The sequence below is a fragment of the Vicugna pacos genome, chromosome 18, assembly GCF_048564905.1.
Source record: "Vicugna pacos chromosome 18, VicPac4, whole genome shotgun sequence".
NCBI lineage: Eukaryota > Metazoa > Chordata > Mammalia > Artiodactyla > Camelidae > Vicugna > Vicugna pacos.
In genome coordinates, this window is record NC_133004.1 from 20,932,759 (window position 1) to 20,946,982 (window position 14,224).

Consider the following 14,224-nt stretch of genomic DNA (forward strand, 5'->3'; position numbering starts at 1 on the left):
TGAACTTCTTGAGAGCAAAAGAATGTTTACCAATCAACTTCCGTGGTTTATACTTAATTGTCTTAGGACATGTATTTTGTGACTTGAACATTGATGTTACGCCTTGAAAATTCAAAGCAAAAAAGTAAAATCATGTGGAAAGCCAGGAATGTCAATGTATCTAGACAGACGTTTGCTTGTAGGTTTTGGTATCCAAAATCTTTTTTCCCCACACAGAACAGATGCCCTTTTTGTAGGCACAGCCCCGGCAATAATGAGAACCCAGTGGTGCACAGCACTTGTACAAATTCTACCAGTGGAGAACTTTTTCTTTTTGTGTGGATCGCATCTTGCTTTTTTGAAGTCAAAGCTTTATTTTTGTTCAGCTTTCCTCCACTACTTTCTGTGGTATTCTTTGCACCATCTTTCCATGTATTTGGAGTGATAACAGTACCAAATTTCTTTTTGCTTTTTTCACACATCATCCTTCCATGATGGTTCCTTTAGCCAGGAAAGGAGTGGAAGCTAGTTCTCTGAATGTTTGGTAGGATTCATCCATGAAGCCTTCTGTTCTTGGGCTTTTGTTGTTGTTGGGAGGTCTGTGATTCCTGCTTCAATGGTTTTACTTGCTATTGGTCCATTCGAGGGTCTATTCCTTCATGATTCAGTCTTTTTTTTTTTTTTTTTTGAGTTTAGTCAGTTACAGTATGTCAATTTCTGGTGTACAGCCTAATGTTCCATTCATGCATATATATCCATATATTTGTTTTCATATTCTTTGTCATTAAAGGTTATAATAAGATATTGAATAAAATTCCCTGTACTATACAGAAGAAATTTGTTTTTTATCTGTTTTTATATACAGTTGTTATCATTTGCAAATCTCAAAGTCCCAAATTTATCCCTTCCCATGCCCTTTCCCCCTGTAACTATAAGATTGTTTACTCTGTCTGCAAGTCTGCTTCAGTTTTGTAGATGAGTTCATTAATGTCCTCTTTTCTTTTTCTTTTTTCTTCTAGATTCCACATATGAGTGATATCATATGGTATTTTTCTCTTTCTGGCTTACTTCACTTAGGATGATAATCTCTAGGTCCATCCATGTTGCTGCAAATAGCATTATTTTATTCTATTTTATTGCTGAATAGTATTCCATTGTGTGTGTGTGTGTGTGTGTACCACAACTTCTTTATCCAGTCATCTGTTGATGGACATTTATGTTGCTTCTATGTCTTGGCTATTGTATTTAGTACTGATGTGAACATTGGGGTGCATGTATCTTTTCAAATTAGAGTTTTCTCTGGATATATGCCCAGGAGTGGGATTGCTAGATTATATGGTAAATCTATTTTTAGTTTTTTGAGGAATCTCCATACTGTTTTCCAAAATGGCTGCACCAAAGTACTTTCCCACCGGCAGTGTAGGAGGGTTCCCTTTTCTCCACACCCTCTCCAGCATTTATCATTTGTGGACTTTTGAATGATGGCCATTCTGACTGGTGTGAGGTGATACCTCATTGTAGTTGTGATTTGCATTTCTCTGATAATTAGCAATATTGAGAGTTTTTTCATGTACTTATTGGCCATTTGTATGTCTTCACTGGAGAATTTCTTGTTTAGGTTTTCTGCCCATTTTTGGATTGGGCTATTTGTTTTTTTCTTATTAAGTTGAGTTGTTTATATATTCTGGAAATTAAACCTTTGTCAGTTGCATCATTTGCAAACATTTTCTCCCATTCTGTAGGTTGTCGTTTTGTTTTGTTTATGATTGCCTTTCCTGTGCAAAAGCTTATAAATCTAATTAGGTCTCTTTGTTTATTTTTGCTTTTCATTCTATTGCCTGGGTAGACTGCCCTAGGATAACACTGGTATTATTTATGTCAGAGAATGTTTTGCCTATGTTTTCTTCTAGGACTTTTATAGTGTCTTGCCTTATGTTTAAGTCCTTAAGCCATTTTGAGTTTATTTTTGTGTATGGCATGAGTTAGTGTTCAAACTTCATTGATTTACATGTGGCTGTCTAGTTTTCCCACTTGCTGAAGACTGTCTTTTCTCCATTGTATATTATTGCCTCCTTTGTCGAAGATTAATTGACCATGCTCTGTGGGTTTATTTCTGGGCTCTCGATTCTGTTCTGTTGATCCATAAGTCTGTTTTTGTGCCAATATCATGCTGTTTGATTACTGTAGCTCTGCAGTACTGTCTGAAGTCTGGGAGGGTTATTCCTCCAGCCAGCTTCATTCTTTTTCTTCAGTATTGCTTTGGCAATTCTGGGTCTTTTGTGATTCCATATAAATTTTAGGATTATTTGTTCTAGTTCTGTGAAAAATGTCATGGATAATTTGATAGGGATCACATTAAATCTGTAGACTGCCTTGGGCAGTATGGTCACTTTAACAATATTGATTCTTCCAATCCAAGAGCATGGGGTATCTTTCCATTTCTTTAAGTCATCTTTAACTTCCTTAATCAACATTTTGTAGTTTTCCATGTATAAGTCTTTCACCTCCTTGGTCAGATTTATTCCTCAGTATTTTTTGTTTTGAATGTGATTTTAAAAGGAATTGTTTCTTTACTTTCTTTCTTTGATATTTCATTGTTAGTGTAAAGAAATGCAACTGATTTCTGTATGTTAATCTTGTGTCCTACTACCTTGCCAAATTCTTTTATCAGCTCTAGTAGTTTTTGTGTGGAGCTTTTAGGTTTTTGTATATATGCATCATGTCATCCACATGTGGTGACAATTTAGCCTCTTCTCTTCCAAGTTGGATCCCTTTTATTTCTTTTTCGTGCCTGATTGCTGTGGCTAGGACTTCCGAAACTATGTTGAATAGAAGTGATGAGAGTGGGCATCCTTATCTTGTTCCAGATTTTAGTGGGAAGGCTTTCAATTTTTCACTGTTAATTATTATGCTGGCTATGGGGTTTGTCATAAGGACAAAATCACATGATCATCTCAATAGATGCAGAAAAAGAATTTGATAAAATTCAACACCCATTTATGATTAAAAACTCTCATCAAAGTGGATAGAGAGGGAATATATCTTAACATAATAAAAGCTATTTATGACAAACCATCCTGTGTCCCTGGGATGAATCCAACTTGATAATGATGTATGATTTTTTTTATGTGTTGTTGCATTTTGTTTGCTAATATTTTGTTGAGGAACTTTTCATCTATGTCCATCAGTGATACTGGCCTGTGGTTTTCTATTTTGGTAGTGCCTTTGTCTGGTCTTGGTATTAGGATGATTGTGGCTTCATAGAATCAGTTTGGGAGTATGCCCTCTTTTTCAATCTTTTGGAAGAGTTTGAGAAGGATCCATGTTTCAGTCTTGATAGGTTGTATGTTTTTATGAATTTATCCATTTCTTCTAGGTTATACAGTTTTCTGGCATATAGTTGTTCATAATAGCCTCTTATGATGCTTTGTATTTCTGTAGTACCAGCTGTAAGGTCTCTTCTTATATTTATAATTGTATTTATTTGAATCCTCTCCCTTTTTTCTTTGTTAGTCTAGCTAAAGATTTGTCAGTTTTATCTTTAAAAAATCCAACTCTTAGTCTGACCTTTTTATAATTGTATTTCTAGTCTCTAAGAAATTTATTTCTGCTCTTAACTCTATTTCCTTACTTCTGCTAACTTGTGACTTATTTTTTTTCTAATTCCCAGAGGTGTAAAGTTACGTCGTTTATTTGAAGTCTTTCTTTCTGCTTAATGTAGGTGTTTAACACTCTCAACTTTCCTCTTAGAACTGTTTTTGCTACATCCCCTAAGTTTTGGTATGTTGTGTTTGCATTTTGGTTTATCTCAAGGTGATTTTTAATTTCCCTGTTGATTTTTTCTTTGACCCATTAATTGGTTATTCGGGAATATATTGTTTAATTTCCACATATTTATAGTTTTTTCTCCTGTTACTGATTTCTGGTTTCATTCCATTGTGATCAGAAAGATTCTTGATAGGATTTCAATCTTGTTAAATTTGTAAGACCTGTTTTGTAGCCTAATATAATCTCTCCTGGAGAATGTTCCTTGTGCACTGAAAAGAATGTGTATTTTTCTACTTTTGGAATTGTGCAATGTTCTGTATGTGTCTGCCAGGTCTATTGTTCTATATAGTGTTATTTATGTCCACTGTTTCCATATTGTTTTTCTGTCTAAATGATCTATCCATTGTTGAAAGTGGGCTATTGAAGTCCCCTACTATTACTGTATCACTGTCTATTTCCCCCTTCAGTTCTGCTAATATTTACATTATATATGTTGGTGCTCCAACATTGGGTACATACATGCTTACAATTGTTATAGTGTATATATATATAATTGTGTATGTATATATATAGTGTGTATATATATATAAAATATATAGTATATATAGTATAATACAGTATTGTGTATGTATGTATGTGTGTATGTGTGTGTGTGTATACATATGTTTATATATGTTTGTGTGGCTTGAAGAGAAATCTGTGTTTGATCAGGAAGGTTTAAATGAAACAGCAGCCGTGAAGCTCTATTGGTCAGTGTGGGGATGAGTCCCCACTGGCTCACACACGTGGTCACTGATCTGCTGGTCCCCTTTGGTCAGTAGCAGGTACACGGATGTTTCATCTCCCCCAAGTCTCTTCCACTAGCTTCTCAGTGTCCTGGTCCAGGCACATGTGCATCTTCAAGGTGATGGGCACCAGTTCCTTCTGCAGGTTACCTAGGTTATCAAGGGTGGAAGCAGAGAGAGACAGATGTAGTTCCACTTTGTCCCTTTGCTTCACCTTTAACTTTTTTTTTTTCTGATTTTTCTGACTTTAGCAGTTGTAGCTGAAAAGGCAGCCAGGCTTCCATAGACTTCTCTCTTTACTGTCACAGTCATGTAAAATCTGATCTCCACAATGAATTCCTTATTTTATATCACTCATGGGGGTTCTACTTCCTTAGTTAAACCTTAGCAGTTACATGAAGGAATTTTACCCTAACACGTATACATAAATATATCTTATGTCAGTGTCACTTCAAATCAGTGGGGAATGAAAAGGTTATTCAATAAGCATCACTGAAAAAATTAACTAATATATTTGGAAAATAGTATATCTGCATTTATATTATTCATGAAAATGTGATGATATGTTTATAGAAATATACTGGAAGAAAATATAGAATATATTTATAGCCCCAGAATACAGAAACAAAATGCCAACACCATAAAAATTGAGAATTTTAATGTATCAAAACTAAAAGCTGTTCAAAGGCAATTTAATTTTTTTGGAGTTTGTCCTATAGATCATTTTTTATTTTTTGCATTCTTTTTTATTGAAGTATAGTCAGTTTACAATGGTGTGTCCATTTCTGGGGTATGGCATAATGTTTCAGTTATACACATATATACATATATTCATTTTCATATTCTTTTTCATTATAGGTTACTACAAGATATTGAATATAGTTCCCTGTGCTATACAGTGTAAGCTTGTTGTTTATCTACTACAGATTGTTTTTTTTTAAAAAGAATCTCAGAGGAATGACTTTGAGTCAAGACATCCAGCTAGATGATAAAGTTGCATAAAACTTCCAAAATGGAGTGTGTGTGTGTGTGTGTGAGAGAGAGAGAGAGAGAGAGAGAGAGAGAGAAAGAGAGAGGGAGAGAGAGAGGGAGAGGGAGAGAATGTGTGTTTGAAGAGCGCTTTCTTTGGTCATAAGAGCAGCATGGGCCAGGTATCAAGTCTGGAGCCCTCAGCCACACTGGGAATCAGTATTCTTTCCTGGCTGGATCACAGAGGAAGGTTGGAGATGTGGCTGAGATGCTGTGTTGTTGCAGACATGGAGCTCAGGACAGGAGACTACAGAGAACATCCCCCACTCCACTCTGTCAGGACTTGCTCTTTTCCCCAACACTGATCACTCCTGCTCAGCCTCAGCAGTGAGAACAGTGCTTTTCCAGACATATCTCCCATCACCCTCCCCTTAGCCTTTCTGTTCCAGGCAAACCTCCAAGGCCCTCTACAAACCCTGGCCTTTGCCTGAGCAGCTGGCTTAGCCTGGGATCCACCCTTCTTCCTTCTTTTGACAACTTCCCTCTGCCTACAAGCTCCACTTGTCTGTGCTGGCTGGCAGCCTGCTTGCCTTTTCCAGAAAGAATGAGTCACCCTTTAGCACTTTGACTAGCTTTTTCAATGCACTTATCACACTCATAGTAATTGTCAGTTTACTATCTCTTGCACCATAAGGTCTATTTCCCTAGGGCCATGGATTGTGATTTACACTCACCTCTGCCCTCACCCCTACATAGGTCCCACACACAGTGAGTGCTGAACAAAGTCTTGCTTTTTTTTTCCCAATGATCATTTTAAAAATTGAAGTATAGTTGATTTACAATAGTGTTAATTTCAGGTGTATGGCAAAGTAATCCAGTTATACACATACATATATCTATATATTTTTTCAGATTCTTTTCCATTACAGGTTGTTATAAGATATTGAATATAGATTCCCTGTACTATACAGTAGGACTTTGTTGTTTATCTATTTTATATATAGTAGTTTGTATCTGCTAATCTCAAAGTCCTAATTTATCCCTCCCCCACATTTCCCCTTTGGTAACCATAAACTTGTTTTCTATGTCTGTGAGTCTATTTCTGGCTTATAAATAAATTCATTTGTATCATTTTAAGCAAGATTCCACATATAAGTGATATCGTATGATATTTGTCTTTGTCTTACTTCACTTAATATGGTAAACACTAGGTCCATCCATGTTGCTGCAAGTGACATTATTTCATTCTTCTTTATGGTTGTGTAATATTCCATTGTGTGTGTATGTATGTGTGTGTATGAGTCTATATTTCTCTCTCACTCTCTCTCTCTATATATATATATATACACACATATACACATATATATCTCACATTATCCCAACTCCTTTATTCATTCATCTGTTGATGGACATTTATGTTGCTTCCATTGTGAATATGAACAAAGTCTTGAATGAGCAGGCTGGTCTCCTTGTTTCTGTTTGTTCTTCTCTTCAACTTGTCCTACATACAGGCCTGATTCTCATCCTAAAGCAAAATTTGAATTATATCACCCCTGATGCAAAATCCTTCCCTGGCTGAATTTCACCAGGGAAATTATTTCAATTATTGGCATTCAAGGCCTTGCAAACCATGTAGTGAGCTGGAAAAAGATCAGGTGAGAGTCAGGGTCAGGGTCAGTGTTAGGCAAGCTGATTTTAAGTAAACTGACAGCCCAGTTTAGCACATAATTTTCTCCCCTCTTTCCCTTCCTCATTCATGGAGCACCATGGTCAGGACCTGTGCCAAATCTTAATAAAGAGGAAACCCATTATGTTCCCGTACTGGCTCCCCAAAAGACATGGGCCTCATTCTGTTGTCAGTCCACCCCACCACTGTCTGACTCATGTGGTGTGTGGGGGAATATTTGACTGAGGGTAGATGGGTGGGGATTGATTGCTAGGGTTTACCAGTTTCTATGATGTAAATACTCCCATTACGGCTGATATCAAGCTACTAATGGGTCATTGAGTGTAGAGTCAGAAACAAATGTACAGCAGCACACCATATATGGTATTTCCACTCTACATATATAATAGACATAAAAATCTTAAGAACATAAATAGTAAAATAAATCGGAAGTGATGAATTCTGAGTATTTGTTAACCTTTTTTCCAATGCAATTTAATCGTAGGTTAATATAATTCAACTTTTTAACAACAGCCTTTTAAAGATTACTAAAGTATTTAATATCCAGCTTGCAAACTCCCTGAACATACTGTCTCCTATTTTTGCAGGTTCGTATTTTACTTCTTCAGCGGGGCTTTTACGTGCTGGGAGACGAAAGTGGGAGGAGGAAGGGAGCTCAGGGCTGAGGAGCAAAACCCGGCTCAATCCCTCGCATGGCCACTGGGGGGCAACAGACACAGTCCAATAGGAATAGGAGTCGACTGTCCCTGCTCTGCTCCTGGACGGTGGAGATGCTTTTCGTTCTTTTTCGGGTATATCCAGGTCCTGGAGGCGCTAGTTTGGGTCTAGGGGCGGGGAGGGCCCGCACCCCCGACGACTCCTCACGGCAACTCAAGCCCTCGTCTGGAAAACCCAAGCTCTCAGCCCGCGGCCCCCAGCGCCTCAGCTCAAAGCCCCCACCCAGCATCCTCTGCGACCGGACGTGGGCCCTGCCGCTGCCTTCCCGGCATCCCCCGCGCTGAGCCCACACTTCCGCTGGCTGAGGTTCCAGAGCAGGTCTAGGTATTAACTACTTGAGTTAATTAAGCAGTGGGCATTTAGTTTATATTTTCCCAAATCTGGATTAGTGCGGAGAGACGAGGAACAGGAGCTTCCTCCTGAGTCACCCTGAGGTAGCAGCGCCCGGGCAGATCGGGGAAGGAGCCTTCCCCGTCTTCCGGTGCAGGTGCAGATGAGGGCAATGCCCCGCTGGCGGAAAAGCCCGCATTCTCCTCCCAGGTCTTCTGCCAACAGTCTGGGTGGCCTTGGGCAAGGCAGTTAACCCTGCTGGGTCTGGTTTACTGCAACTGACACTGTTGGTTGGCTCCCAGACATCTGTGCCCTTTCTTCCCCGTTGGTAGGTAGTACCACTCCTCCAGAGATTTACTGCAGCACTGCGTCCAGGCTGTTTGGACTCAGCCCACCGTATTGGTCCTGTTCCTGTTGTCAAATGCTGGCTCCCAGAAAATACCGTCAAAACAACCTGTTTCTAAGACAAAACTGAGTTTCTTGCTTCCCTTGTTCAGGCAGAGCACCATCTTGAAAGCTGAGGTAGTGAGGTTTTGGGGTCTAGTTTAAGGTGGGCCTTTTGATGCAGGAGTTAATGAGGAGTAAGTAAGAATGTTGTATAGTTTAGGATTGTTGGTCACAGTAGTTTAGGATTTGTGGTCTCAGTGAGGTGAGAGTTTCAGAGTTCTGGAGCTTCAACAGTTGTTTGTTGTTACCAGTTGAAACTTGAGGTTTTGGATTGATTTTTCTGAAGTCAAGGAGTAAAGTTATTTGCACCTTTTGTCTTCCTGGGCAGGTGTTTCCTGGAGTAGTAAAGTCAATAACACAGTCATGTTATTTTGCTTCAAGCAGCATGAGTCACAGACCTCTTATTTGCAACTAAAGGAATCCTGTATATAGTTTTCTTGTATATAAATTGGGCATCGTGTTGCGGAGGCGGGGGGGAGAGGAGCTGAGCATGCATGAGAAGACCAAAGTTTCAGTTTATTGTAGCCTTTCAGTATTAGAGCACCGTGGGGCTTACAAAAATATCTGTGCCCTGAAAAATAATTCTTATTCTCAAATCTGAAAAGGGACCTGCCAGATTGAAATGAGTAGATATTTATTAAATGTCTCCAAAATATAACTATGTCCATTAGCCAACTGCAACCCAAAATATATAGTTACCAGGTGGTTGCATTTACTCCGTAAGGGGAGGAGCATGTTCAGTGCCACGTGGTGGGGGCTTCAAGGCTATGGATACCCCAGGCTTATCAAGATCTTAAAATGGCCTTGGGGCGTCTCACTCCTGGCCTTCCTATTTCCCGGTCATGTGAATTGGGGTGAGCTCCTCCCCTCTCTGAGCTCATTTCCTCATATGTACGGTAGGGAACACAATACTTTGGGCAGAATAAGTCGGATAATGTGAGGTAATGTGTTGAGCATGGCAGCCAGCAGTTGGAACTGAGGTGCAGGTGATTCTGGAGCAGCTTCAGCCCTTACCAGTGTGGGCTTCCCTGCAAATTGTGGATCTGGGACAACTCTGAGAGACCAGGCTCATGGGAAGCAAGTCAGGAAGGACTCAGAGGGTTAATCAGGTTGGGAGAAAGCAGGCAAAATGAAGATAACACTAACCACAATCTCAGCTCAGGGAGTCTTGGGCTTGTTCAGGTCTGCTCCTGTGCTGCTCCCTCCCCCAGCCTCCAGGACAGGTGTAGGGGCAACATTAAAAATACTGAACATCCAGTTCTTTACAGGCAGGAAACAATCAGAACAAGCTGGCTGGAGACCCTTGGAAGCCCCTTATCTCAACAGACATTGACCTTTTAATTGCTACAATTGGGGAGGTGTGGGAGAAGGCTGGAGCAGCTGAGCATTAAGGGGCAGTCAGGGGCTTGAGGAGGCAGCAATTTACAACCTGCAGGTGATATTCGGTTTGGTCCCATCAGAGCATCCTGGCTGGATATCTGCCTTGCTAGGGGACTGTGGAGGTGGGTCCTCTCTGAGCACTGCTAGCTCCTGGCACCTGAAGGCTGGGGTCTCCTGGTGAAAGCCGGGGTCTCCCAGTGAAGCCTCAGCTTCCCGGGGCTCCTAACCCTCTGAGCAGCACTGTCACAAGGAACTTGGCTAGGTTTTCGGTCCTCCCTTCATTTAGAAGTGGGAAAATCCTTCTGCTTTCCTGTTCCTAGCTGAATATTTCTTGTCTCCTCTCATCTTTCCCAGCAGACCTGAGGGCAAATTAATCTTAAGACCAAGTCATTAGTAACCGGAAAGCGGGCATCTTCAGACTCTGTCAGGATATGAGGGGAAATATTTGCATTTTATTTTCCTATAGTAAAGAAAGGAAAGCAAAAGAAATCACTATAGAAATTTAGAGAAGAGAGTGGTTTGACAATACATACCAAAAATTGTAGATGAGATTAAAAAAAAAACCTGTAGATAAGTTTATAACCTTTGACCTAACAATTTCCGTATTAGGAATGTAGCTTGAGGAAATAATTAGAGATGTTTTTCAAAGATTTATGAATAAGATTGTTTATTGAAGCATGTGTACAGCAGTAAAAAGAATGAATGTCTACTATTAATAGTCATGTTATGAGTGAATAGTTTATTGACATGGGAAGATACTAGAATATATTACATTTCAAAAACAGATTAAAATATTGTCGTAGTGAGGTTCCAATAATACAAAAAGGGTAAAAATGGAATCTGTAACCTGTTTTATTAGTTAAGAAAAAAGTTGTGAGCTGTTTCATTTAATGAAGTAATCAATCGACTCAACAAAAGTGGAGGCCAATACATGCCAAGCACTGTGGATATACTAGTAAGCTGTTAAAAGTGTAATTTGTGGGCGGGGAGGGGATAGCTCAGTGATAGAGCACATGCTTAGCATGCCTGAGGTCCTGGGCTCAATCCCCAGTACCTCCATTAAAACACAAATAAATAAAAATGTAATTTTCAAAAAAGGTGAAAGCATGATTTTCAAATAAATATAAAAATGGTGTGTGCAAAGATTTTAACTTCTTAATGAAGGAGGAAACCATCAAGATGTTAAAGCTGGTTTAAAAGAGAATCTGAAGAAGAGACGGAACACCAGGAACATGAAACACCAGGAACGCTGAAATCAACTTACTAATAATGGATGCAAGACCAGTCAGTATCCTACAGAGCAATGTACTGTTTGGACCATTTTTTTCTTTTTGGGGGACAGGGTGTAATTAGTTTTGTTGATTGATTAATGGAGATACTGGGGATTGAACCCAGGACTTTGTGCACGCTAAGCATGTGCCCTATCACTGAGCCATACCCTCCCCACTAAAATGTACTGTTTGGGATCATCTTTTCTGCAAGATGGAGAAGATGCCAACCACGCTGCTGTCCATACCCACGGGTTAATAATCAGTCGCACAGGTGGAATGTGACTTGCTTCTCTAGGAATTGTTGGCATTACTATCAGTTTTTGCCAGTTAACTTCTGTGTCCACAGAGTTGTCAAATAGCCTCATTGGAGACAAAGGAAGGCTGATCGGATGATCCCTGGAGATGCCACACACCGTTGGAAGGATGTCTAGTAATCTCATTTGTCCATTTCAAGTCTTCCACACTTTTCCCTACGGGGCTGCGTAAAAGAACAGAGACGTTTTTAACTGGTAAGGGCCATGATCTAAGTGGTCTTTGGTTAAGCATCTCTGGTTGCTGTGGGAGAGGAGACTGGAGGGGTGCAGGGGACCTGTCAGGAGGCTGCTGCGGTGTCTGGGGAGGGCTGCCAGCCCTGTGTGGATGGGGGGAAGGCCTGAGCTCTCCTGCTTGTTTGTTCTAGGCTGGAAACCCCTCGACTTGCTGATGGGTTGGTGGGAGCTAAGAAGTATTATGTCAGTCTCAGCCTATCAGTGGTAATGCTGTTGGCTGGGGATGCCCGAGGCCGCCTCCTGGCCCCCATGGACGTGTCGGGGTGGGACCGGCCCTTGTGGTTCTTACTATGATTGTAAGAAACACCTTAGCAACAACCATCAGGAAACTGTGGGGAAAAAACAGATTTATTACTCACAGGTCCTGGAGGGCACTTGGCACTCCCTAGGGCCACACAGCAGGTCTTGGGTAGAGACGGGGGCGGGGTGGCGGGGCTCAGCCTTTATTAGGGTCCAAGGGTGGGGAGGCTGGGGTTTCTGGGGTTCGCTATTTATTGGTTAATTTAAAACCTAAGAGTGGGAATTTGAGCTCAGGAGGGGAAAAGTGGGGTCACTCCAGTGGTCAGTTATCCAGGTCACCCAGGGCTTTCTCAAAGCGGACCTTCATGGGTGGGGCCGCCTTTCTCCTTATCTAGTGGTTAGCTGTGTCCCAACCACAGCTGGCAACGTGGTACTTTGAGACTGGTGTCTTTAAAATGGATGCCTTGGCAACCAAAAGTTTAATGTCAGACACTCACACTGCAAATACATGTATTGGTCTCTGCCCCCCAACCTCCACCTTACTATTCTTAAAGTCCTTGGAATTCTTGGGTCATAGGAGCATCTTTTGTTCTGATGAGATGATTCTGGGTTGGCCTCTTTGGCTTCTGGGTGGGGATTGGTCACCAGAAGGACCAAGTGGTGTTTAGAAGCCTGGAACTTCCTGCCGCATCTCCCATCTTCTGGTGGGGGCAGGGGTTAGAGAGTGAGTTATTAATGGATCATGCCCATGTACTGAGCCACCATAAAAATCCTTAAGGTACAGGGTTCGGGAGGCTTCTAGGTTGGTGAACACATCCACGTGTGAGGCAGGTGGCACACCCCAGCTCCACGGGGACAGAAGCTCCCGCAGTCAGGACCCTGCTGGGCTTTACCCTCTGTGCCTCCTCACCTGGCTGTCCATCTGTGTCCTTTATTATACTCTAAACTGGTTAGTGTTTCCCTGAGTTCTGTGAGTTGTTAGAGCAAATTATGGGACAGGAATAGGTGAGGTCCTGGAAATTCCTGATTTGCAGCCACATTGGACAGAAGTGCGAGGGACCTAAGGACCCACCACTGTGCTTGACATCTGAAGTGGGGGGAGTCTTGGGGCATTGAGCCTTTAATCTGTGGGGTCTGCGCAAAGTCCAATTAGGATCGGTACTGAGTTAAGTTGTAGGACACCCAGCTGGTGTCCACAGAGAACCAGAGTGGAAAAACTGACACATCTGGTGTCAAAAGTATTCCATGTGTACAAAAGAAATAGTCTTTCCTTTTCGGCTGGCTATGGGCGGGGAGGAGAAGGATGCATGGAATATGACTCTCAGGCATACGGCCTGAACACCTGGGTAAATGGTGGTGTCATTTTCTGAGACCGGAGGCCCGGGAGGGTGTCTGGATTTGAGAGGATCTCAGGATTCCCTAGTTGGAGATGCCTGCCAGGAGTCCCAGTCCCAGCACCCAGCCTGTGTCTTGAAGGCACAGCTGTGGAGGGGAGGGGAGGGGCTCTCTCCTCCCAAGGCCCTGGCCCAGAGGGACGTCGCAGTCCCAGCTGCGGACTGACTCCCCCAGAGCTGCCGGTCCTTCTCCTGGAGAAACGATCCACACTCTGACTTCCCCAGAAGCCATTCATTAGCAGTAATTAGCACAGTCACTTATTTCCCTGGAGGGTAGATGGGGGAGGAGGAACGTGCTTGGAGGAGGCTCTCCACCCTGTGGGGGAAGCCAGAGCCGGTTCTCCATGCCTCCGCTGCGGCCAGCATGACGTGGCTGCCCAGGTCGTGGCTCTGTAGGTAGGTAGCCCTGCAGGCAGACCTGCACATCCCAGCTCTGTGTCCAGCTCACTTCTGGAACTGGGGCCCCTCATTCTGCACCTACCCCTAGACAAAGTTAATCCCATTGCAAGCAGTCACTTCTCTTTGTGAGCCCTTGGCCATGACCTCTGACCTCACGACTCCTAGGTCTGTGAGTCACCAGTGAGTCACCAACAGTGCTGTCCAAGCGGTGTTGGGCACCCCTCCAGGTGGCTCGCCTGGTGTGCCATCTTCTTTCTGCCCTTCCCAGATCAACTCTCCCCATCCGGCTCCGTCTGGGCTCAACCCTTCC

At 42.1% G+C, this 14,224-nt stretch overlaps 1 pseudogene; it reads right to left on the bottom strand.

Moving 5' to 3' along the window:
- Positions 1–160: 160 nt before the first annotated feature.
- Positions 161–464, bottom strand: LOC140686925 (cysteine-rich PDZ-binding protein pseudogene; annotated as a pseudogene).
- Between the last annotated feature and the right edge of the window lie 13,760 nt (positions 465–14,224).